At 38.6% G+C, this 27,032-nt stretch overlaps 1 protein-coding gene across 15 annotated transcripts in view; it reads left to right on the forward strand.

The window, feature by feature from the left end:
- Positions 1-27,032, forward strand: part of THADA (THADA armadillo repeat containing) — a 358,465-nt gene that overhangs the window by 193,165 nt on the left and 138,268 nt on the right. The gene's annotated exons all lie outside the window — the stretch shown is intronic.

The following is a 27,032-nucleotide window of genomic DNA, read 5'->3' on the forward strand; positions in this document are numbered from 1 at the left end:
AAACGAGAAAGAGACTTTTTGCTGAAACTGCCCTATTTCAACCCTAACTTGAGGACAGGTAGTATTGGTGAGGTCTTGTGTTCAAATGGCTGCTATAGTTGCTCACATGGGCATAGGGTTAGGGGTGGAATATAAATGTCAGGTCATGTTCCCGGTTTATGAACAGAGTTGAGAGATGGCCTTGAGATCTCAATACATGTTATAAGCCTGAGATCGACACTGCTGATGTGGCAGGCAGTGGCTGGAGTGATTAACAAGATGAAACTTTGGAGCCAGACAGCCTGGGTGTGAATCTCAGATCTACCCCTCATTACTTATACATCCATGTCTTCATTTTTGAGATAAGGATAATAGTAGCATATACCTCATAGGAACTCTGTGAACACTAAGGGAGTTAATACATACAACATGCTTAGAATAGTGCCTGGTACACCACAAGATATATAGATAGTCTATTATTATTAATTTTAATAAACCTGTACTATAATGAAAACTAGTTATTTCATAACTCATTCTCCCTAGGTAATAAGAATGCAAGGTAGAACTATCTTTGTCTTTTTCTTTTTTTTTTTTTTTTTTTTGAGACAGGGTCTTACTCTGTTGCCCAGGCAGGGGTGCAGTGGTGTAGTCTCGGTTCAGTGCAAACTCTGCCTCCTGGGTTCAAGCCATTCTTGTGCCTCAACCTTCTGAGAAGTTGGAATTACGAGCTTTCTGCACCCCCACTGTTCCCACAGTCGCCAATTTTTGTATTTTTAGTAGAGATTGGGTTTCACCATGTTGACCAGGCTGGTCTCGAACTCCTGACCTCAAATGATCCACCCACCTTGGCCTCCCAAAGTGCCGGGATTATGGACATGAGCCACTGTGCCTGGCCGTTCCTTGATTGTTTTCTATATTCAACAAATATTTACTGAATGCCTACTACATACCACTGTGTCAGAGTCATAATAGCAAGTAAGTCAGTTTTTGCCTTGAAGGAGCCAAGGACAAAAAAGTACCAGAAAATAGGCAATCACAATGTAGTGCGCTAAGTGCTGGGTGAACACATAGCAGGGCCACCAGGCTCCTCTGGGAAATCGAGGAAAATGTCCCAGAGGAAGCAACATCTAAGCAGAGACTGAAGAAGTTAGCCAAGTAAAGAAAGGGAAGGAGTCTCCCATGCAAAGAGAGCAGCATAAAGGCTCCCAGTGGGTGAGAAGGTAGCCCCTGAGTGGGAACCTACTGGTTTGGGTGGGACTGAAGTTCTAGGTTGGCAGTTTTCAAATTTGTCTCAGGACCTCTTTAGACTCTTAAAAGCTATTACGGCTCCCAGAGAGTTTTCTCTATCAATATTCAATTAGAAAGTAAACTTGAGACAGGCCGGTGTGATGGCTCATGCCTATAATCCCAGCACTTTGGGAGGCTGAGCTGAACAGATCACTTGAGGCCAGGAATTCAGGACGAGCCTGGCCAACATGGCGAAACCCCATCTCCACTAAAAATACATAAATTAACTGTGTGGTGGTACATGCCTTTAGTCCCAGCTACTCAGCTTGGAAGGATGAGGCACGAAAATTGCTTGAACCCCAGAGGCAGAGGTTGCAGTGTGCCGAGATCATGCCACTGCCCTCCAGCCTGGGCGGCAGAGTGAGACTCTGTCTCAAAAAAAAAAGTAAACTTGAGAAAATATTAAAACACGAGGACTCACAAGTACATATTGCATTAGTCATCAAAATAATGACATCCTCACACACCTTGTAGCCTCTGGCAAACTCCACTGTACACTCATGAGAGAATGAGAGTAAAAGAGGAAACTATTTTCTTGGCATCACTTGAAAATAATTTGTCTTGGGGACCTCTTGAAAAGATTGCACTGCCCCAGACTGCAGTTTGAGATCATCTAGTCTATGTTACATACATTATGGGTCTTAGGTCTTTTCTTTACTATCAGCTCTTGAGCACTCATCTCCCTTGAGTTCTCACTACATCCCTGTGATGAAGAGAGGGGCAGGGGTTATTGTCTTGGTCTTAAAGATGGACCATTGTGACCCAAAAATTCTTTGCTCTGCCTCAAAATTTATATCTCTTGATTGTGTCAGACTCTGCTGATTCTTCGAAAGAGCAGGGCTGGAATGATGAGGAATACAGAACAACCTTTCCAAAGTGTATCTGAGTTAGAAGGAAGGCCTAGCTTGTCAAGTGGATAAGCCATCAGATTTTCTTTACTGAAGATCCACTCTTGGCTGAACTTTGTCCAAATAGTTTGGTTGGAGTTGCTTCTTGGGCTCTCTCATCAGTTGTGCAAATGAGCCTCCCAGCCTTGTTTCCCATACACACTACTGACAGTTCTGGCTGAGTTTCACCAGTCTGCCCAGCAACAAAACATGGTCTGTTGCTCTGCCTCTGGGCTGCTTTTGATAGTCTCAAGTTTACTTCTTCTGCTAGATAAAATGTGAAATCCTGTGGAAAGGGTAAAACCCTAGCACTCTGGGTTTGTTGTGGCTGTTGCTCTTGTTCCTAAGTGTTGGTGAGATGAAGGGCTTGTTGAATAAAAGCCAGCAAATGTGGGTTTTGGGTATCGTATTCATGTTTGTCAGGCAGATTCCTACCTTTATCAAGGTTGGTTTACCCTGGTTCAGAAAAAGAAGTCAAAGGGATGTGGAAAGTCTTTCTGGCGTGTCCATTTGAGTGTCACACCTGTGTTGTCCTAGTTCTGTCCATCCTGTGGTTCTTTCTGGGGAAAGCATAAAGGGTTAAGTTGGGAAGGGCTCTTTTTCTTTTTCCTTTCTACATCTTATAGATTCCTCTCCACATAAAGCTACCTTTGAAATCATTAAAAAGCCTGCACCTGGAAAAGAGGTGTTAGAGATTGAAAGGAATGATCATCTCCATGGGATCTCCAGAGCCAGCTAAGTAAATATAAAGTTGTTATTTTTTTCAAAAGCAGGAAATCATTTTGTAGTCAGAAAACAAATTCTTTCACAGAACGTTTTCTTGAATTATACATTTTGACCGCTTTGAAAATGTTTACATAAATATATCAAATCTCAGAGTATTTCTATAGTATACCTTCAAAACAAGAAATATGCTGATCTCTGAATTTTCTGGGACTATGGAAGAAAGACTCAAATTATAACACTTGCAAAAAAAAAGAACATGTGGGATTCATTTCTTAATCATTTTAAAAACCAGAGGTTCATAATTGCTGTGTTGAGATGGTTAGAAGTAACACACATTAGAAAAGGTGAGGTTATGCAGCAGATTCATGAGAGCCAGGGGTAAATGACATTAAATCTCAATAAAGGCTAGATAAGAGCCATGGACATTACCTCATTTGGGAACATCACTAGCAGGGCTGCTGTGTCTCTTAAGTAGAATTAACCTTCTGTTTTTGTTGCCGAAACTCTTCATGTTGGGGACTTAACATTATTACTAGGTTGCTTATCACTCTCAAGAGATCATATTGGAGTTCAGAAAATTCTTATATTGAGGAGGAGCTCAATATAAGAGGCCAACAATCATGAGGAAGGGTTTATTCTGATTCTTGGGTACTTAACTCACATTTTGGGTAATTCATAAGAAAATGTATACCATTTGAAATAAGAGTTTGAATTTTCAGCTTTTTCATTTCTTGTCTATTTTGGGTTTTTGTTGTTGTTGTTGTTGTTGTTATATACAAATAAAAGGTGATCTATTGCTCTTTAATTTAGCTCTTTTTTTTTTTTCCTTTTGAGACAGAGTCTCACTCTGTCGCCCAGGCTGGAGTGCAGTGGCGCCATCTCAGCTCACTGCAACCTCTGCGTCCTGGGTTTAAGCAATTCTCCTGCCTTAGCCTCCCAAGTAGCTTGGATTACAAGCGCCCGCCACCACGCCTGGCCAATTTTTGTGTTTTTAGTAGAGACTGGGTTTCACCATGTTGGCCAGGCTGGTATGGAACTCCTGACCTCAAGTGATCCCCCTACCTCAGCCTCCCAAAGTGTTGGGATTACAGGCATGAGCCACCGCGCCCGGCTGAGATAACATATTAAACTCCAAAGCCTGTGTTCCTATTTTCTTTAGAATGTGCTGCCTCTGATGCGAATAACAACTTTTTATGGCTAAGGAGAAGAAACCAAGAATCCATCTAAAGATAAACTTTATCACTCAGTTGCTCCCCTTAAATCTAATTTAGTATGTTATCATACAGTGGAAACAAAGTAAATCTATTTGTGTTATTGAGACAGAAGAAGTCAGTGAAACCCAGGGAAGCTGTGACCCGTAAAAGGTATATTGTACCCTTCCCTCTCCACTCATCTCTCTGTCATCATTTCTCTTTGGTCTTCCATTTAATGCTACTAAATCTGTATCTGGAAATACAGATCCTCCCTTGGGACCTAGCCTATAGCCAAGTCCATAGTTGCCATACCTTCTATCATCCTTAAGGGTCTGACAAAACCTCTCAAACTTGGGTAACCATAGGAGTTACAGATCCTAGATCTAGGAACTGATAGGACCATGAGAAGTTGGTCAGGACTAAATTTAATTCAGCAGACACTGTAGCTTGCTTACCCTGTTCTAGGCACTGGTGAAAACATAAGGAGTTTGCCTTTGAGGCAAACTTAAAGAGAGCTGTGGATTAGAAGCCAAGTGAGCCCTCAGGGACCAGGGATCATATGAGTAACAGAAATGAAGAGGAGACAGAAGATACAATGCCAGACAGGGCATCAGGCATAAAAGGAGACTGAAACTGAGGCCATTTCTGCTTGAGTCTGGAACATCCCAATATACTCTGTGTTTGCTATAGGGTCAGAATCTTTACATGATGGGAACAGTAGTGTTGGGCTGGATGGGACACATGAAGACCGAAATTGGACTAGACCTTGGCATTACCTTTATGGGAAGAAAACCAGAAAACAAAGAAAGAAGTAAAGGTAGGCTATTTCGGCCAGCTAGTTGTATGAAGGAATCACTGTGCAAGAAGCAGGGATGGTACCAACCGCCCTTCAGTCTATGCTACAGACGGGAGCAGTGGAAGCAAGTAGAAAATCAGTGACAGAGGTAGCCTTAAGTGTCAACTCTACTGGAGTTTCTTAAATAGGGAAGCAAATGAACATTTATAGAAAAGATATGTATATATATTTCTATTAATATTGCTGTTACATCAAAATTTGTGATTAAATATAAAAGAACTATCATTTCCATCTTTTAAAAATGTAATCACATGAGACAATGTCTTAGTGCTTTAAGAATTTTAATATCATTTGTATTTCTTAAAAGTACAAAATTGTGAAACATAAAAATGGTCCAGCTGTCCAGAAATGGAACATTTCTTGATAGATTCCATTTGGCGACCTAAGATGTTGACCATCTCCATTGTTGTTTGTTTTATGCCTCGAAAATATTGTTTCAGAATGGAAAATCAAAAAGAAAAGCGTGAAACTATGCTGATGTTATAAGTTATAGGTGGATTTCTGGTCTGTGTGCTTTTTTTCTGGAATGAGTCATCATTTGAAGAAAATGCTCACTCTTGTCAGGTGGCCAGATTTATTCTTTCTTTTTGAGAACTTGTGTTAGTGTGAAAGGAGAAAAATCTAAGTTGCTAGAAAGGTCCCCAGTCCAAAAAGTGTTAAGGCAGAGTTTCTCCAGTGGTGTGGCTATGGATGTGCCAAGGTATTTATCGATTCCTTCAGCTCTCAGGGAGTCTGAGTGTGGCCTGGCAGGGCTGGGGCCTCTAGGCAGTCACCTGCAGCTGGGAGCAGCATCGTCGGTTTTATCCCAGAGTGCCAAAGAAAGATTACTTTCTATGTGTGCCTTGATGTGAAAAGGATTGGGAAGCACTGGACTCTTAAAAAAAAACAAACCTAAAGAAAGAACTAAACCTTGTTAAATCTTACCTTTTGGCAATATATTCCTTTCTGGATATAAGCCCAGAAAAGTCATTTTTAATTAAAATGCTACTTTTGAAGATGAATTAATCCCTTCCTTATAAACATCCAAAAGCTTTTATTTAGTGTCTGTTACTTAGGGAGCTTTTGCTGGGTGTTGGAGACAGCTCTTAGCTGCCAGGTTCTGGAGCATTGACTGTACTGCACTGTCATTATTCCCCAGGCAATGTACTGCTGTTTTGAAGTGCTCAGAACTCAGAGTATCAGTCAGGGGCATGTGGAACTTAGAGATTTGTCAGTTGATTAGAGTAGGGGAATTACTAGCAAAAAGAGGAAAAAAAAAAAAATATATATATATATATATATATATATATATTTAGTGCGAGAGCGTGTGTGTGATGTACCAGTCACTGAGTTCCTCCAGAGCCTCTTCTGGAGGATAGGTGTTATTCCCATCCTGCTGGTGAGAAAACTGAGAACAGGAGGGGTTGTGAGATTTCACTAAATTTATGCAAGATTAAAACTGGGATTCAAGCTCAGGGTTGTTTGAAGCTTTGGAGCTTGTGTAGTTAACCACTGTACTATACTGCTTCTCTGTATAAGAAACTCTGTATACTGCTTCTCTGTACACTGCTTCTCTGGGTGAAGACAAGGAATATTGTCAGGCGAGAAGGATTCTCTCTGGGGCCTTCGGGATTGTGGGCAAAATGGGACTTGATATCCATCTGTTTATTCATTCATTTGACAACTGCTAATTGAGCACGTGCCAAGCACTGTTTTGGGTGCTTAGGCTACATCAGAGAACAGAAGAGACACATCCTTGCCCTCCAAGATTACTGCTCTCAGTGCACTTATATTCCAGCAGCAAGAGTAAAACATATCAGAACTTATTATAGTAAATATAATAAGTAAGTTAGATAGTTTGTTAGAAAGTAATTGTTGCTGCAGACAAAAGAACAAGTAGGCTAAGGGGAATCAGGAATAGATAGGAGAGGAGGGCAGTTGGCATGTCAGAATAGTCATCATTGGAAACAACGTTTGAGCAAATTATATCACATCACAGGACATGGGAAAACTTTCTTGTTTTTTGAATAAAGGTAAAGGGTGGACGTCTTTTCGTCTGAAACTGCTGGCTGCAGACATCTGTAAGCAGGTATACCAAGTGCATGTTTGAGACTATCTTTACCCATAGGAAAGTGCCAATAGAGTGGGCAATAGTGGATAAACAAGGCCAGGAAGGATGCCATTACTTTAGAAACTTAAGAGCTCCCTAAAGTGAGCTCATCACACTATAGATGCCAGAATTGCTGGGGACTCTGAGGTCCTTTTCATCTGGAATCATAGTGAATAAGGTCAATCTGTCATGGTTCTAATGAGCTTAGGCAAAGAGCAAAGTATCCGTCATGTTACTTTCTCTGCTTTCTAGTATGACATTTACCTTAACCCTCTGGACCTGGGCCTTAGAGATGTAGAGTAAATGTGGAGAATGTTTATTCTTCTGTTTAGCAAATATTTATTGAGAAGTTAAGTACATCATACTACATACTATTTCAGGTACTATGGAGGATACAAAGAAAATTTATAGCATATTCCCTGCTCTCAAGAAGCTTATGAGCTACCTGGAAAATAAACCATTGACACTGCAGACAGTTACCCAGAAATACATGGCTACATGTTACGTGCACCAAGCATGTGGCCGAGATCACACATCTGAGAGGCAAGACCAGGATGGACTGGAGAGATCAGAGGTTTCAGGGGAACATTGGGCCTTGGGATAAACCTTGAAACTAGCTTTCTGTTTTTGAGGCAAGGGACATGGTATGAGCCCAGGCATGGAGGAGGGCATCAGAAAGTGTTTGCAGGAGGCAATGAGGAAACCAGCCTGTTGTGTCAAGGAGAGAGGATGTGTGAATGGCAGGGTGGGTACAGGTCAACATGTGAGAGACCACAAATGCTGGGCCAAGCAGTTTGGGCTCTGTAGGCCTGTAGCTTTCAAAGTGGGGTTTGCAAGACAATAACATATGTGGAAGAATACGTTAGTGTGTTATTTATTTTATCGCATCCTTTTTTATTATTATTATGGTTATTGTTAGAGACTAGGGTATCGCTGTGGTGCATAGGCTGGCCTTGAACTCCCAGGCTCAGTGGTCCCCCTGCCTCAGCCTCCAGAGTAGCTGAGACTACAGGTGTACCTGGCTTTTAGCTATTATTTTACATTTGATATGTAATGTACATAATGTATTCATAGAATAGTATATAATTTCTAAGTTAGTAAGTACACAAAAGCTGGAAGCATGTGCTCAGAGAGGTCCTTTCAGGTAGTAGGTAAGAGCGGGCTCTGGAGCCAGCTTGTCTCCCTCTAGATCCTAGCTCTGTTGCTTACTTTCTGTGCTATTTTGGGTGAGTTACTTAATTTCTGTGCCTCCACTTCTTCTGTAAATGGGAAAATAAAATGACCTCATAGGGTGGCTGTGAAGATTAAGTGAGTTAATATGTGGAAAGTGGGTAGCAAGGTCTCTGTTATATAGTAAATGCTCAGTAAGTGTTAGTTGCTATTATTAATACTTGCTGCTGCTGCCACCACCACTGCTATGGGTGGGGGGTGGAGGGAGTTATGATTAAAAATGTAAGAATCGGCCGGGCGCGGTGGCTCAAGCCTGTAATCCCAGCACTTTGGGAGGCCGAGACGGGCGGATCACTAGGTCAGGAGATCGAGACCATCCTGGCGAACACGGTGAAACCCAGTCTCTACTAAAAAATACAAAAAACTAGCCGGGCGAGGCGGCGGGCGCCTGTAGTCCCAGCTACTCGGGAGGCTGAGGCAGGAGAATGGCGTAAACCCGGGGGGCGGAGCTTGCAGTGAGCTGAGATCCGGCCACTGCACTCCAGCCCGGGCGACAGAGCCAGACTCCGTCTCAAAAAAAAAAAAAAAAAAAAAAAAATGTAAGAATCTCTGATGTAGATGGTGAGTAAAAGACCTTGAGCTAAAGAAAACTGTGTTTAAAAAAATTAATGTTGTAATTGAAATAATACTGTAAAACGTGAGGATTCCTATTGATAAGTGAGTGCATAAGAGAAATAAGTCCATTTTCAGCAATTTTGACTTTACGTTGTTATCATATTTCACAGAGAGGTTCCTCCAGTCAGTCACTGTGTTCTCTGCCTTCCTGTAGATCATGTTAAAGATTATAAGAGCTGAGGTTAGCTCAGATTTTTAAGAGCAGAGTTCCTGCCTATCAGGTTGTTATTCCTTGCACCTGTTTTGTTTTGAATTACATCCTCTCCCTCAGACCCCAACGGAAACTTGAGAAATCAGTGTCTCATGCTGTCTGAGACAAAGGACTCTTTTTATCATGGGAAGGGAGAAATTTGAAGTTCATAAAGTGAAAGGAGATACAGGATCCTCCTAGATAGGTTAATCTAGCACATTCCAAGTTTTTTTTTCCATCTTGGAAGTCATGCTTTCCATCCCCTCCAAGCCATTCCACTCTTATTGTCTGAGACTTCATATGACTGAAGATAATTCTGAGTATACTTTAAAAATTATGCAACATAACGAAACATCTCACAGTGGGCACACTGTCAGACTTTTGTCATTTCCTAGAATCCCTGTAAAATATCTGATGGTATGTGGTCCCATAATGTGAAGGGATTTGTTTGGTGGTTCTCATCCAATAAAAATAGTATTATTTGTTGTTACGTGTTTTTAGTATATGCAGATGGAATAGGCAAAAAGTAATACCTTTGTTTTTATTAGGGTAGGATACTTGAGATTGCACGGTTTATATACTTGTGCTATAGTTCTTAGATATATTTATGGCACCCAACATATTTGAGTTACTAAGGACACAGCTGACCATTTAAAAGCACTGTGGTTGAGTATAGCCAATTTGGCAGCCACCTGAGGCCTGAAGTAAAATCAACACACAGGCCTAAAGGAAAGTTTAAATAAGTAATACAAGTCTTTTCCTATTTTAGACCATATTATTGTTCATGACATTCTTGCATTTCTCTGTATTGCTACCCACTTCACCCTTTGCTTCTGTGGCAGGGTTTCTCAGCCTCAGCACTCTTGACATTCTTTGTTGTGGGTGGCTGCCTTGTGCAATGTGGTGTGTTTGGTAACACCCCTCCTTCATTTGTGACAACAACCACCACCAAAAATGTCTCTAGACATTTCCGTATGTCCTCTGGGGAGGCAGGGGGTGGAGGCGGGGGCAGCTTGTTGAGAACCTTTGTTCCATGGTACCTATGGATTTTCCCCATCATCCCGTGGGATAAGGCATGATACAGCTCTTTTAAATACCAGCAACCACAAAAGAAACCGTTCCTGACCCAGGCAGAAGTTGTAGCTCAGCATTCTACAGTGAGCCATGCATAGGCATAAATGAAAAGGTGGGGGGATACAAAACTCAGACTGGAATCACTAAGGAGGCGCTTTCCTTCCTCTCTCTTTCTTTCTACTGGAAAAGTGTTGTGAACGTATAAGCCAGCTCACTTTTAAAATCGTAGCTTCTTATAGCGTGCTTCATGTCCTTGTTCCAACCTGTTTCTGATCCACTTTCATGATATATAGCTGAAACTGAATTCTGCCCTCCCCAGAGTCAGAAAGCATAATAAAATTCTAGTTTCTGTTTACCTAAGGAAGCTTCGGAAAATAACACATAATTAAAATTGTATCACTTCTTTACTTGAAGCACTGATGAATTGCCAGGTACAGTTGCTATCTATTTCACTGATCCTCTCTTGGGTTGGGGACAAGAGGCTGTGTGAATGAATCTTCTCTAAGAACGAGAGGTTCTGCTGAAAACTTAACCCAGAACATAAAAATTTTTTCTTTGAGTTAAGCATAAAACTTTGTCCATATTCCCAGATTCAGACCTCAGAAAGGAAACTGGTGGATAAATCTAATGGGTACTGAAAATACATGGTGGAGATAGTAATTATGCTTTTTTTTGCTTTTTTTTTTTTTTTTTTTTTTTTTGAGACGGAGTCTCGCTGTGTCTCCCAAGCTGGAGTGCAGTGGCGTGATCTCGGCTCACTGCAGCCTCCGCCTCAGCCTCCTGAGTAGCTGGAATTACAGGTGTGTGCCACTGCATCTGGCTAATTTTTTGCATTTTTTAGTAGAGATGGGGTTTCACCATGTTGGCCAGGCTGGTCTTGAACTCCCATCCTCAGGTAGTCCATCCGCCTCAGCCTCCTAAAGTGCTAGGATTATAGGCGTGAGCCACCGCACCCAGCCCGTAATTATGTTAAGATTTTTGAAAGGACCTTAAATATTATATAGATGTCATATATGTAAATGTCAAAGTCAGTAGTAAATCTGGCGCTTGACTCTGAAAGTAGTATGACGCATACAAATAAGACTTTTACAAACATATCCTTATTATTGCTTTTAGAAATTTTCAAATCATTCTTACACGTGTTTTTCTTTGTCTGGGGAAACAAAGGAAAACTACATCTATTATATTAAATATAATTGTATTTCTTTCTGTTTTGGACAAAGGCATATGTTTGAAAAAAACATAAGTTAAATCTTACTTGAATTTCTCTTGTTACTGTCAATAGCATGCGTATTTTGTGCCTTCTCTACATCAAGTGAATGGGATTATTGAGGTATGAATTTGTACTTGCAGATGTTCACCTTTGTTGCCAAATGTTGCCTTCCTGCTTCGTCCTCCACTTTTTTATCCTTATTAGTTAGTGGGTTGTGTGTTATAGTCTTGAACTGGTAGCTCTCTGAAGCAGTTGTTGAGGTGCGTATAGGCATCAGATATCACATGTTTTACTGATGGACCCATGTTCATATGGAATAAGTGTTTAGAATCTTGCTCATTTTTCTATTTGGGATGCCTTTTTAATCTTTACAAAGTAAAATTTCTGGTGAGGGGGACATTTTTCATTACCTTCCTGAGAATTATATTTCTAAAAAGGAGTCTAAGATTGTTTGTTTGGAGTTTTTTTTTTTTTTTTTAATATCAAATGGATTTAAGAGGTTTTTTTAAAGTTGTGACTTTGAAGAGTTTACAAGTGCCAGAAAATTCCATCACCTTTGTTAATCTTCAAAGAGATCAGTATAATTAACATTTTACATGTGCTGTTTGACACTTTTTTCTTCTTATTCACTTCTTAAGCCTTTAAAAAAAAATTTTAGATAGTAAGATGAGTTTTACATATAAATTTTAGTCCATCTATAGCAGATAGACTTTTAGACTTTATGCTTGCCCTTTCTTCTTAGATTACAGGATATATAGTCATTTTTATATCTAACATGTTTCTGAAATGCAGTTTCAGTTTCCTGCTTTATAATTGATTTTTTCAAATATGTGAGACATTTACTTGTCCAATTACCAAATTGTTTTTTGGGTTTTTTTTTTGTGTGGGGTTTTTTGGTTTTGTTTTTCGTGTTTTTTGAGACAGAGTCTCACTTTGTCACCCAGGCTGGAGAGCAGTAGTGAGATGTTGGCTCACTGCAAACTCTGCCTCCCAAATAGCAGGGACTACAGGCGTGCACTACCACACGTGGCTGATTTTTGTATTCTTAGTAGAGATGGCATTTCACCATGTTAGCCAGGCTTATCTAGAACTCCTGACCTCAGGTGATCTGCCTGTCTTGGGCCTCCCAAAGTGCTGGAATTACAGGCGTGAGCCACTGCACCTGGCCTCCAAACTGTTTTTTAATTTTGTTTATTTATTTATTTTAATTTAATTTTTCATAGAGATGGAGTCACAACTGTGTTGCCTAGGCTGGTCTTGAACTCTTGGGCTGAAGCAATTTTCCCGCCTCAGCTTCCCAAAGTGCTGGGATTAGAGACATGTTCCACTGCATCCAGCCGCAAATTTTTCTTATACTGAAAAGAAGTATGCATTGATCAGTTTGAGAGAAAATTGAAATAGTCATCAGGTCTGTTTCTTAGATGTGCATATAGAGAACAGAGATACAAGGCAGTAATTTATTAAAATTCATGATTGAACATACAGATAGTGTGTTCAATATGTACATTTAGGAAAAAGATGCTAGAAATTTGAGTTGATGTTCTTCAAAGGAAACTCTTAGAGTAAATTAGAAATGTAGTTACAATCCACACCCACCAACTCAAAGGGGTACTGAGTTGGGTAGCTTTCTGAAGAAAATCAGTAACAGTGTCCCCTGGCCTGTAATCCCTAAGCTGTGGTAGGCTCTTACTCATGCCCTTGCCCCTCCCCAAGAGCTCAACGGCCTCATTAGAGAAGAAGGACTATATTGTTCAGTAAACGTGTCTTGAAGATCATCATTTCATCTATTCTGGAAAAATGTATGATTTACTTTGTTACTCTCCCCTTGTCCTAGCTTTTCCTCCTTTGTTGTTTCTCTAAATTTTTACTTCTCCCTCCCGAATGAGAGCATGAGTAGAGATGCATAATTTTCAGTTGTCTATCCATTTCAGAAGTTAACTCTTACTATCACTGCATTGATCAGAGTAAGTTTGGTCATTTTAAAAATCATATAGAGAAACTGAGATGGGGGGTAACCTGTGTGTGTGTGTTAGAAGTTAGACCAGGAGTGATGGTAGAGGCCTAAAAACATCTAAAATTTCAGTTAAAAAAAGAAGCAAAATAACTCCAAAAAGTCCGCCAAAGAATTTGTGTTCAAGTGAATATTTTTGGTATTTTTGTATATATTTAAGAATTGACAACATCTTTCACTTTTTAAAAAAAAAAATGATCGACCTTTCACAGGTGCAATAGGTTGTTGTGGAGTGTTAGTAAGCACTCATTTCCCGAGGTCAGGCACAGTTTAGAGAACCTTGTCACTCAAAGTGTGGTGCTGGACCACAGAATCGGCATTGCTTAGAACTGGTTAGAAATGCAGAATCTTAGGCCACCTCAACTCTCTTGAATTAGAATCTGCATTTTCACAAGATCCCCAGTTAAACTCCTGTGTTCATTAATGTTTAAGTACTAATTCAGATGAGCCTTTTTCAGGATGCTGTACTGGGGCTCCCAGCTAGTAGCTAGTTGGTTGGACCAACTGAACCTAACATTCAGTGATTGGTTATGCCTTTGTTTCTATGACCAACAGGGAGATTGGTGTGATGCTAATTATCTGGTATGTTAGCTTAAAATGCTGATGATAACCCTTAATACTGTAAGTGATATATAGCTTTGTGTTCTAGCTATCACCTAATTCTTTGTTTCACCAAGAAGATGGTGAACTCATGGAGAGCGGGGATTGTGTCTTACTTACGCTGTCTCCAAAACACCTATTACTAAGCATATAGTGAGCCCCAGGTTGATTGGTTTGATTCGCTTTTCCAAGAACAATTTTGATATTGTCAGTCATCTCTGTGTGGTTAGATGCATCTTTTATTATTTCTTCTCTTTCAATATGTATATTTAGAGCCATAAATGTTCATTTAATGCCGTTTTAGTCCCATCCCATTAAAGTTCATACATGGTGCTTTCATTGTTGTCCACTTTTAAATAGTTGAGAATTTTCATATTTTATTTTTAACCCATTGATTATTTTTTGAAATTTAAACATTGATGTTGAGGTCTTATTGTTAAATTTTGTTATAATGTTATTTTGTGGCCAGAGAACATAATCTACAATTATATTCCTTCTTTGAGAATTTTTTGAAGCCATTTTTGTGGTATGGTAGTGTGGTAGTTTGTGAATTGTGTGCTTGGAAGACTGTTGTGTTACTTATATCTTCTATACTCTTACTGATTTTTAAAACCTGCTTAATCTGTCATTTTATAAGCAGTGTGTCAAAAGCTCCTATACATGAATTTGTCTTATTTCTTTTTTAATTCTATACATTTTGGTGCAGCAGTTAGAAGCAGTATCCGTGAAGTGGCTAGAATCTTTATGATTGTAATGCTTTTTAAGGAGAATTGTTCCTTTTATCATTAAGTATTTTCCTCTTTTATAACTGTTAATGCCTTTTGGCTTAAATTCTAGTTTTGTCTGGTACTGGTATGGTGATTTGCTTGGTATTTCTTGAATATCTTTTTTATCTTTTATGTTCATTCTTTCTGTCTCTCTAAGTTTTAGTTGTCTCTCGTAAAGAACATATATCTGATTTTGTTTCAGTATGCAATCTGATAGTCACTGTCTCATTTTAAATAAACTTCTTAAGAATAGTTTTATATATACTGAAAAGTTACTAAGATAATACAGAAAGTTTCTGTGCCCCCCTCACCTAGTTTCTCCCGTTGTTACTGTCTTACGTTAGTATGCAACATTTGTCATGGCTAAGGAAGTAATTGGTACATTACTATTAACACCACACGCTTTATTCAGATTTCACGAGTTTTCACCTGCTGTCATTTTTCTGTTCCAGGATCCCATCCAGGTTACCACATTACATTTAGATGTCATATCTCCTTAGACTCTTCTGGTCTGTGACAGTTTCTCATGCTTTTTTCATGTTTTTGATGGTGTTAACAGTTTTGAGGACTACTGGTCAGATACTTTGTAGGAAGTTCCTCAATTTGGGCTTATCTGTTTTTTTAATGGTTAGACTAGGAGTATGGGTTTTTGGGAGAAAGATCACTGAGGTGGTTTGCCATTATCTTCATGTCATATCCAGGGTACATGCTATCAATATGACTTATCACGGGCTAGGCACAGTGGCTCACGTCATAATCCCAGCACTTTGGGAGGCCAACGCGGGCAGAGCACTTGAGATCAGGAGTTTGAGACCAGCATAGCCAACATGGTCAAACCCTATCTTCACTAAAAATACAAAAATTAGCCGAGCGTGGTGGCACACACCTGTAATCTTAGCCACTCAGGAGGCTGAGACAGAAGAATCACTTGAATCCAGGAGGTGGAGGTTCATGCCACTGATGGCCAAGATCATGCCACTGCACACCAGCCTGCGGGACAGAATAAGACTCCATCCAAAAAAAAAAGACTTATCACTGTTGATGTTAACATTAATCACATGGCTGGGAAGTTGTGTTTGCCAGATTTCTCCACTGTGGAGCTACTTTCCTCTCCTGTCTTTTCCATACTCTACTCTTTGGAATCAAATCACTAAGTGCAGCCCACACTCAGGGGGTTGGGAGAAGGAAGTTGAGCTTCACCTCCTGAAGCTGAGTGGGGGGCGTATTGACATTACTTATTTTGAATTCTTCTCTGTGGAAAATTTATCTCTTCTCTCCCATTTATTTATTTGTTCAATCATTTATTTCAATCAGTATGGACTCACAGATATTTATTTTGTATTTTGGGTTGTAATCCAGTATTACATTATTTATTTTGTTGCTCCAGTTATTTCAGCTTCAGTTTTAGCTATTGGGAGCTCTTTCAGGTTGGCTCCTGGGTGCCTTTGTCATGCTTTCATCCTTTCAGTTTGTTTTTCTTCCTTTTTTTTTTTTTTTTTTTTGACAAAGTCTCACTCTGTCTCGCCCAGCCTGGAGTGCAGTGGCGCGATCTCAGCTCACTGCAGTCTCTGCCTCCCAGGTTCAAGTGATTCTCCTGTCTCAACCTCCCAAGTCGCTGGGACTAGAGGCGTGCACCACCATACCCAGCTAATTTTGTATTTTTCATAGAGACAGGGTTTCGTCATGTTGGCCAGGCTGGTCTAGAGCTCCTGACCTCAGGTGATCCACCAGCCTCAGTCTCCCAAAGTGCTGGGATTACAGGCGTGAGCCACTACACCCAGCCATTTTTCTTCCTTTCTGGCACAAGATGTTCTAGTCTCACCTTGTATATTCCCTTTTCTACATACAGAAATAGTCAATACCTGGTTTCTTTTATTGGAGAATGATATTCGAAACCAAGATTGCGGCACTGAGTATGCTCATGGCTACTGGGGTGTTATCTCTTCTAGGCCCTCTCAGTGGACAGAGCTAGGAAATCCATATATGTATACTAACCCATTTATGCACACATGTCTATTTCTGTTTCTGTCCTTCTGCAACTGTATTTAAACTAAACAAGAGTTCATACTGATGTCTTTGACTCTACTCCAGTACTACGTGGTTCATTTTAGCTTTCTGACTTGCATTATCTGTAACCTTTGTCCAACAGTGAGAAACCTAGCTCCTGTCATCTACTACTCATTTATTTCCTCGAGTCCTAGTATAGTTGCACAGATGTTTCAGAATTTTTAACCCATACTAATGGGAGAAAAAAACCTTACCTACTAGAATACTGTATATACATTTCTTTTGTCTTTAGTCTTACAGCTTCTAGTTAGAACATCATTTTTCAAAGTTATTTATAGAGCACAGTTAGATTCTTTCACCACAATTGGGTTCTTTTGTACTGATCTCCTGGTTGATTTTTTTTAAATTTGCATACATTAAACTTTATCTTTGTACTATAAAGTTCTGTGCATTTTAACCAGTATATAGGATCCTGTACCCACCACTACAATATCATATAGGTTAGTTCCACACCCTAAAAAATTTCCTGTAGTTCGCCTAAGCATTCCTATTTCCACAAACCTCTGGCAACCACTGATTTTTCCATCCAGTGGTTTTGCCCTTTCTAGAATGTCATGTGAGTGGAATCATAAAATATGTATAACCTTTTCATTCTGGCTTCTTTCAGTTAGCAAAATACATTTAATATTCATCCATATTGAAGCCACAGCTTCTTTGTATTGCTGAATACTGTTTCATTTTATGGATATACCAAGTTTGTTTACCCTGTTCACCTATTGAGGGACATCTTGGTTGCTCCCACTTTGGTGCGGTTATGAAGAAAGGTACTATACATATTTGTAAGTTGGTTTTTATGTGAACATAAGTTTTTAAATCAGTTGGGTAAGTACCTAGCAGATTGCTGGGTCATGTGGTGAGTCTGTGTTTAACTTTATAAGAATCTGGCTATCTTCCAAAATGACTGTACCATTTTGCATTCCCACTAGCAGTGAATGAGAGTTCCTGTTGCTCTCAGTCCTTGTCAGCACTTGGTGTCACCAGCTTGTTGGGTTTTAGCTGTTCTAGTAAGTGTGTAGAATTATAATAGCTCATTGTGGTTTTTATCGTTCTTGTCTTTTAGTAGGCTATTTTAATCCATTTACATTAATTATGATTCTTGATATTGAACTTTTTTGGTTCTATTATTTCACATTTTCTCTTTAACACATTTTTCTTTGCTGCTTGTTTTCTTTCCTTTTACAATTGTATTAAATAGTTGTGTGTTTTTTTAACTCTCTCTTCATTTTTTTCCTTATTCTTTTGGAAGTTATAGACTCCATCTCTATCTTTTTAAGAGGTTGTCCATAAAATCTTAAAGATATTATCTTTATTTTCTCCTCTCCAGAAGATATGGACATTAGAATACTGTAACTGAATTTGCTTTTCCTGTCTTCTACATTATTATTGTCTGCTGGGCCTACCTTGGTTTTAATCAGTCATTATTTTTATTATTTTACACTCAGTATTTATGCTTGCTAACATATTTAACCAATTTCTCTGTTCATTATTTTTTCTTGCGTTCCACTCCTTTCTTCTGATTTCTGTTTCTGTCTTACTCAGTTTCTGTCTTATCCTGTAGTTGAGGTTGTCCAGGTTGACACTTATTTCCTTCAACACTTTGAAGATATTATTAGGCTGGTGCGATGGCTCACGTCTGTAATCCCAGCACTTTGGGAGGCCAAAGCAGGCGGATCACCTGAGGTCAGGAGTTTGAGACCAGCCTGGCCAACATGCAGAAACCCCATCTCTAATAAAAATACAAAAATTAGCCAGGCCTGGTGGTGGGTGCCTGTAATCCCAGCTATTCAGGAGGCTGAGGCAAAAGAATCACTGGAACCCTGGAAGCGGAGGTTGCAGTGAGCCCAGATCATGCCACGGTGCTCCAGCCTGGGCAACAAAGCGAGACTCCATCTCAAAAAGAAAAAAGAAGATACCATTGTATTGTCTGTGACATCTGTTATTATAATGAGACAGCTATCATCAGTTTGATTGTCATTCCTTTGTAGATTATCTACTTTTTGTGGCATTTAAGATTTTTCTGTTATTGATGGCTTACAGTTTTATTATGATGTTCCTAGGTGATCATTGGTTGTATTTATTATACTCAAGACTTGGTGAAGTCCCTTGATATGAACTAATATCTTTGTTAAATTCCAGAATATTCTTTATCTCCGTCTCTTTGAATATTGTCATTTCACAGTTCTCTCCAATTTTTATCTCTCGACTTTATTCTTGATTAGTTCTTCAGATATATTTTCTAGTTTACTGATTCCATTTTCAGTTGCCTATAGTGACGCAGGTGAAATAAGTATTTCATTCTGTCATGAAATTTTCTACTTCAGTGAAGGTGTCTGTTCCCCATCCCACCCTGAGATCTGCCTCTTATTTTCTCATGGTAATTCTGTTTATTTCTTTTAGTCTTTTCATTATCTCTTTGACTGTTTTCTATTCATTTCTTCTTAAATGCCCAACATCACCTCTGCAATATTTTCTCCAAAACCTATGACCTCTATCTAATTGTGTGAAAATACTATACAAACCCAAATTGAGGGACATTCTACAAGGTATCTGTTTACCTTAGTCTTTTTCAAGTTACTGGTTTTCTGTAGTTCCTGGAATGTGAATTCTGCCTTTTGCTGTGTCTGGTGCCTTTCCCAAGGGTTGTAATTGTTTTTTAGCTCGTCTTCAGGAACCGTTTTTCCTGGCAGTCACCTGTGCACTGGATGGTAGAGGCAGTTGTCTCTGGTAGTTTTGCGTTTAACCTTTTAGGGTCCTTCCTATAGATATCATAGGTCAAGACCCAGCATTTTGTAAATTTCTTGTTCCTGTACTCCATATGCCTCTCTCAAACCTGAAATTCTGATTCCTTATAAGGAACAAATTTTTCACCTCTGGCCCCAAGGTAACAGATTCTTTGCCATATCCCCAATCAGATGATGGAGCTTTCTAGTGAGTGAAACAGTTTTTCATCGCTGTAAGCTCTGTGCAGTGCTCTCAGCTCAGCATCTAATTCCCCTGTGGGTCACTGCACCTCATCGGTCACCATGGCTCTAAGTTCCTTCTTCATATCTGGCATTTGGAGATTCCCTTTCTTGCCATTGAGCTTTGTATATTTAACACATTTTTTCCTTTAAAAAAAACAAAATCTATGTCTAAAGAGGAGGGGGGAAACGTCATGTGTCACCTCAGTCAAGCATTGACTGAATTTTCAAATCCCTTGTTGTGAATGAGTTATCAGGTTGATCCCTCTTCCAGGCCTGTGGTAATGGCACATATAGGAGCATATTAAATATTCAAGTAGGAAAGGACCATTATCTAAACTCTAAACAATTCTAAACAATTTATAATTTTGCCAAAGGCATTTGCAGACTCTTCCACAGGTAGCTCAGAGGAGATGCTATTGTTTATCCCAACTCCCCACTGCCGCCTTCTCTTTCCGCGATATTGTGCCACTCCCAGGGCTATGTTCTGCCCAAGAATAGGTTGTGTTGAGTCATAGAATTTTAAACCTGTAGGTGGCCTTTGAGCTGTGTACTCCATGAATGGGAAAACAGACCTGAGGAGGTGACCTGATTTTTTTTGAGACTGAGGACCGTGCCTCACTCACTACTTAAACTCCCAGTGTCTGGCACTGACTCTGGCACATAGTAGGGGCTCCTGAAATGTTGGCTGCATGTGAAGTCACACAGTCATTTAGGAGCCAGATCCCATGAATCTTAATTCCCTGGACAAACTCATTCTAGGCCACCCTCCTTTCTAGTCATCTCACATAAAAAAACAGATTTTGTTTGCCTCAGAGTAGTGATGGATAGAGATAAGTGAGCTGCATGTATCTAGGTTGCCAGAGCCTCTGCGAAGCCCTTCTGAATGTCAGTCATAACTGACATTTGACTTAATTCAAGTGTGGTATTTGGGGCTCAGAAACCTAGTAAGAGTCTTCGCTGTTGATTCCAAGCAGGTGTTAAGTGTTTTGCTTCTAAGTGAGACAGAAATAGACTTCATTCATTTAACATGTGGCCTTCAGTAACCGAGACGGAATGTTTAGAATATGGATCTTTATCATTGTCTGAGGGCATCCTAGTAAATCTCTAACACCACATGTAGTTTGGGAAAGAGACATTGCTTCTGTGTATTTTCAGCTATAGAATTAAAGAAAATTTTGAAAATGACTTGAGCCAAATGGAAGCCATTTTTGAAGAGCAGATGGTTCTCTGTTTTAAAAATGTTGGCTCAATTGTCTCAGGTGTTTGTAGAAAACAAATCATCATAATGAGGGTATTATTTCAGGAGTGCATACAGCAGGGTGTCCTTGTGTCTTGACCATCTGAATGTAGTAAAACAAGGGAAGCCGTGTGCATTCTGAACTGTATCTTTATATACACTGAATAAAATAGAAGAGAGTGTTACTAGTTATGTGTAGAATCCTTGGAGAGGCCAGAGAGGAGGGATGTTCTGTTTTCTACAGGTACAACTTTAACCGTGTTGTAAATATTGGCTCTGAGGGTTTCACAATGTTGATCTGGCTTCAGGGGCCCCTTTTAGTCTGAAATGGCTTGCAGTTGGGTGGTTTTTCTTGTGTTGGGTTGTGAACACTGACACTGATTTCACAAAATTATCTTGCAAAATGCTTTTGCATGTTTGTGCTTTGTTTTATTCCTTTTCTTGGAGACCTTCCTAGTACAGGCCCCGGGCCAATTTTCCTTTGCTGTCTTAACACTGTCAGCAGTTCTGTAACAAGATTAAAGGGATACCTCAGTTTTCAAAAATAGAAGTGCAAGAGGTTTACTGCCCAGCAGAGGAAAGTCAGAATAACCAGCATTGTATTCTTTTGGCCTACAGATTTTTCAGTTTCCTAAAATTGTGACCTTGTGTTTAGAAAAAGAAAACAGTTACGAAATTTTCCTCTGTGTAAAATTATTTTGAAGTGCATGCTAGCTTCACTTTAATGCTCCTCTTTTGGAAAGAATTTTGTGTAAGGTGCATTCATCTTAGATGTCATCCAGTAATTGAAAAGCTAAGAAGCTACAATGATAAAGTATAAATCACACAGGGACCCCAAGTGTACTTATCATTTTAAAATTAAGAAGAATAGAGATAAAATACTGTGTTTTATTATACTTACTTCATTCCTACTTGGTATACACAGTTTGTAATCTTGCAGTGTTTATTGCTCCATTGATAGTTTCATTGACAAACTGGATTATGTGGTGGCTAGAGGATGATACAATGTAAAGAAGTTTTGGATCCAGGCAGACCTGAACTTGATATTCTCTTTCCCCATTTTCTAGATACTTGGTCTAGGGCAAGTCACTTAAACTCTGAACTGAAGCTTACCCCTCTGCGAAATAATAACACATACTTGGCAAGGATGCTGTAAGGAATAGAGATGTTACATGTACAAATTCGCAGTATAGTGGCTGGCATGGTATAGTTTCTTAATAAATGGTAACTATCATTTACATGGTTTTTCTGTTTTTTTTTTTTTTCTTTTTGGTCCACGACCATTTATTAGAAAATAAATCTTACCTCCCCAGACTGAAAGCTGTCTTTGTCATATACTGAGTTTCAGTATGTAGTTGCTATTATTTTCCAGATTTTTTAGTCTTTTCCTTTGAACAATTTATTCACACACCAGTTGCTCACAGTAGCTTTATAATATGTGTTTTACAATTTGGTGGAGACTAATTCCCCTTCAGTATTACTTTTTCAATATTTTATGAACTTTAAATCAATTTGTATAGTCCCCTACCTTTTATTGTCATTTTTAAAATTAGGATCACATTCACTGTTAACTTACTAACTGTATATAACATGTTTAATTTTGTGTTATTTAATGGTTTATGCCTTTCCATTTTTTTGTATCCTTATATGTCAACAGCATTACATTTTAAAGGTTCCTTCATATAGAATGCATTTTTAAAATATTTCTTATTGCTGTTATCAGTGGGTACTTTTATTGGTTGTATCTTTTGATTGTGCTGTTTTACTTTTGAAAATTATTGACTTCTGTATATTTGCTTTGTAATAATACTATTAGTCATCACTTTTATTGCACTAACTCTGGGTCAAACACTTAGATGCACCTACATATATTTGCTAATTGAATTCTCATAACGGTTCTAGAAAGTGAATACTGTTTTACAGTGAGGAAAATGAGGCTCGTATAGCTAGAAAGTGGCAGATCCAAAGTTCAGAGCCTATATTCCTAACTTCAGTACCATACTGTACCTTGTCACCTAACTCTCATTTGCAATATCATTTGTAAAGATCTTTTGTGCACTAATGTGTTTTCCATTGATTCTCTTGGGCTTTCCTCAAGAATATTACATGTTTTTGATCAGACTAAGTATTATAAAGATGTCAGTTTTCTCTAAACATAGGCTTTAATGCATGTCCAACAAAAATTTTAACTTTTTAAACTTTCACTTGATAGTGTAATTCCAAAATTCGAAAATTGATGTGCAGCAATAAATAGTAAGGATAGATGAAATTTTTTTGATTGAGATTGTGTTGCATCTGTAGAGCAATTTGGGGAAAACTGACATTGTTAAAGTATAATTTCATAAAGGTAAAATCACTCTCAGGCAAATATAAAATAAACATGCATATAAGATTTTATTTAACTCATTAATAAGGGAACTAGAAAGATGTTATGATCAATACAAAGAAATCTGTTGGTAATATTAGAAATAAGCTTTCCTGGTGTATTCCAATGGAGAGTTTAAATACTTACTAGACTTGGCCACGCTCAGTGGCTCATGCCTGTAATCCCAGCACTTTGGGAGGCTGAGGTGGACAGATCACATGAGGCCAAGGAGTTCGAGACCAGCCTGGCCAACATGGTGAAACCCTGTCTCTACTAAAAATACAAAAATTAGCCGGGCCTGATGGTGTGCACCTGTAATCCCAGCTACTTGGGTGGCTGAGATAGGAGAATCGGTAGGTTGGGTTGCAGTGAGGGGGTTGGAGGTGGGGGTTGCAGTGAGCCAAAACTGTGCCACTGTACTCCGAGCCTGGGAGACAGAGTGAGACCCTGTCTGAATAAATAAATAAATAAATAAATAAAAGTTAACAACTGAGATTTATTACAAGCTGTTAATTTTTTTCCTTAAGAGAACCTGGTCATGTTACTAACACAAATTATTTTAGAGAGAAAATAGAAATAATTGGATGCCAATAATAACTTGCATCAAGAGAATAAACAGTTCTAGTAATCTTTTAAAGTTGAGTTTTCACAGGGATAGTGAAAATGTTGGGCTTTTTGTTTTTAATTCTTGAACATCATTTATTATTTAAACTGTGTGTTATATATTGTACTTTAAATAACCATGTAAACTTGTTGTTATTTTGTACACTCCCATAACATTTAACCTTAAACACCCAATACATGTTTGTTAAATGAATGAATTAATGTTGTTTTTGAGTAATTCAAAGGGTGTGATAGGGATAGTGTTTTCTTTTCTTTTTTTCCTCTTTCTTTTCCTATTGGCAGCATTAGAAGTAAGTTTTTTGGGTGGGTATTCCAACGGAAAGTTTAAATACTTACTAGACTTGGCTGGGCATAGTGGTTGGGCAGACCACTTGAGGCCAGGAGTCCAAGAGCAGCCTGGCTAACATAGTAAAACCCCGTCTGTACTAAAGATACAAAAAATTAGCGAAGGTGTGGTGGCGCACACCTGTAACCCCAGCTACTGTGGAGGAGATTGAGATTGCGCCATTGCACTGTAGCCTAGGCGACAGTGAGAATCTGTCTCAAAAATAATAATAAATACTTATTAGACTAATACTCTATATTTGTCACGTTGGAGGTCAAGCCACTTTGAAATGCAGTTTGTATGGCCTGTTTCCTTTTTGGTGACATGAACAGGAATGCTGCATAGCAGAACAAGAAAACTCATGTTGCAGAAACCCTCTTCTGTTGGCTATGTTGAGTGGGTGGGGATTTGAGGACCTTCACACCCTACAATACAAAGTTCCCGGAGGAGTTAGAAACTCCTGACCCTAGAACTCCAAGTTTAATGACCACTTCACCTATCACTTCATCATTAAAAAGAGTGAGATTTTTCTAGAATAAAGAAGAAATCTCATTAATTTGAATTTTACTATTTTAGGGTTTTGTTTTATTTGTGTAATTCTGACACATGGACTACAAAAATGTACCTTCCTCCATGATGTTTATTATTAATGAATCTTCTGAATGTATCAGGTTCAGAACAGAAACAGTACTTGACAGTTGTGTGTTTTAGTTCACATTACTCATCGTATTTAAGTAATAAAAGTAGCAGCTCTTTAAAACTTATTTTTTTTGTTTAAATAGATTTCTCATGCATTCAGATTAGTCTTTTCCCAGTTAGTTTGTTGTATGCACATTCTTAGACATTTGCCACTGATGTTTAAAAATTGTTTAGCTGACCACATAGTCTTTGGAGACTACTAAGAAAGAAGTTTATATTGTGAGAGGGTGACAACAGGCAGCCCAAAGATGGGAGAATACATTTGGATGAATGATGACAAAAACTCAGCGCCCAGGAACGAGTTATCCCAACCATCAGAAATCCAGCATGAGGTGAATATCGTGGGGCCTGGGTTTTATAATCCATCACTAACTTGGGGAGTAGATATTTAAACAGTGGGGAAAGTTAGCACATGAACCTAGCTGCTAAAATGGCAAGTGATTTTTTTTAGTGCACCAGAAAAGGGAAATAGTGGACCCTCTTAGCAATAAAATGGCCAAATTGCTTGTGGAGGTTTGACAAACAGACCAAAGTAATTCAGTCCATGGACAGCAAAATAGTTTTTAGTTGAAGAAACTGTGAAGGTTTAATTTATTTTATTTGCCAAGGAGTTGATGCATTCAGGGGTGAGTTCACAAAAGAATCAAAGAGTTTGAAAATCAAGTCAGTGATCTCTCTGTGACAAAGAAAAGAATGCATGTTTTGTTTTTTTCTTTGTCTTTATTTTTATAAGAGCACTTTCTTACTGAATATTGTTTAACATAAAGAGACAATTTACTTGTGAAAGTTCATTCCCCTCTCAACAAAAAGTGAGCATTGCTCTTTCTTATATTATGAAAAATCAGTATCTACTATTAACATTCTAATCAGTGTGGGAATTCTACCATTTAACCACCACTGCAAAAGAATGTTATAATATATAATTAGACATATGTAAAAACTCATCAAGCTATACATTTCAGATTTGGAACTTCAAGTTGTATTGCTACTTTTAAAAAATTGCATTAGGAGTGGTGGTCAGCGTTTAAAAATTATATTTGATAATTTAAGGAATTATATGCTTTATTGTATTATGAAGAGGATATTCTTTATCTAAAAAGGTTCCCCAAGGACTGAAGCTTTATGGTTAATTAAAAATAGAATAAATATTATAAAAATCTACCTTCAAGTTACTATGTTAATTATTTGGCACAATTCAAACTCCAGAGGCTGAAAAAGAAAATGTTGTGGGCATGTTTTTCAGTGTTCACTTCAAAGCAGAAATGTAATATTCATTAATCTTGTTCTTTGATTGTGATGTTAGCTCTTTTGTTACTGCGGAGTTTACCTTGGCCTGAGTGCTGGCAATTAAATAGCACAGCGAAGATTACTGGAAAACATTAACTTGTTATTGTTAGTTGACATCTTGCTGAGGTTGATGGGAAGTAGAGTTTATAAATAGCCTTGCCCCTGTGCATTGATTTTGAAATCTACTGAGTTTCAGGGATGAATCTCATTATTCAGACCATTCATTACTTACATTTGACGCTTTTTATTTCACAGAGAGTAGTTTCATCCTTTAGAAAAATGTAATGTTGAACATAGCTGTGATACACCCTTATTGAAACTTTTGTGTTCAGTATTAACTTCTTGAGTAAATTAGCTTCCTATTGTTTGCTTAACTTTATTTTTTTGGATATTATATAAGTGATGATCTTTCACTGTTTTAAAAAGGGGCCTCTATTCCATTTTGTTTGATATATTTTAATCTAGAATGATCTTCATGTTTTGAATGTTTTCAGATAAGCATCCTTGAACATTTGCAGTGTTCAACATGAAACTTCTGTTTGTCTGTGAGAAGGGTGTTGCTGTATGTCCTTTCCCAAAAGCGGCCTGCCACTTGAATTTTTATGGTGCACTGTCAGATGCAAATCATTAACTCTGAGATCTCTCCAGCGTGATGGTGGAAAGAACACAGGGTCAAAGCAGTAATACATGAGGGATGAAAGGAAGTTGACTCTATTATGAGAAATCCAGGCAGTCAGACAAGGTATAA

The sequence above is a fragment of the Macaca fascicularis genome, chromosome 13 (assembly GCF_037993035.2).
Source record: "Macaca fascicularis isolate 582-1 chromosome 13, T2T-MFA8v1.1".
NCBI classification, from domain to species: Eukaryota; Metazoa; Chordata; class Mammalia; order Primates; family Cercopithecidae; genus Macaca; species Macaca fascicularis.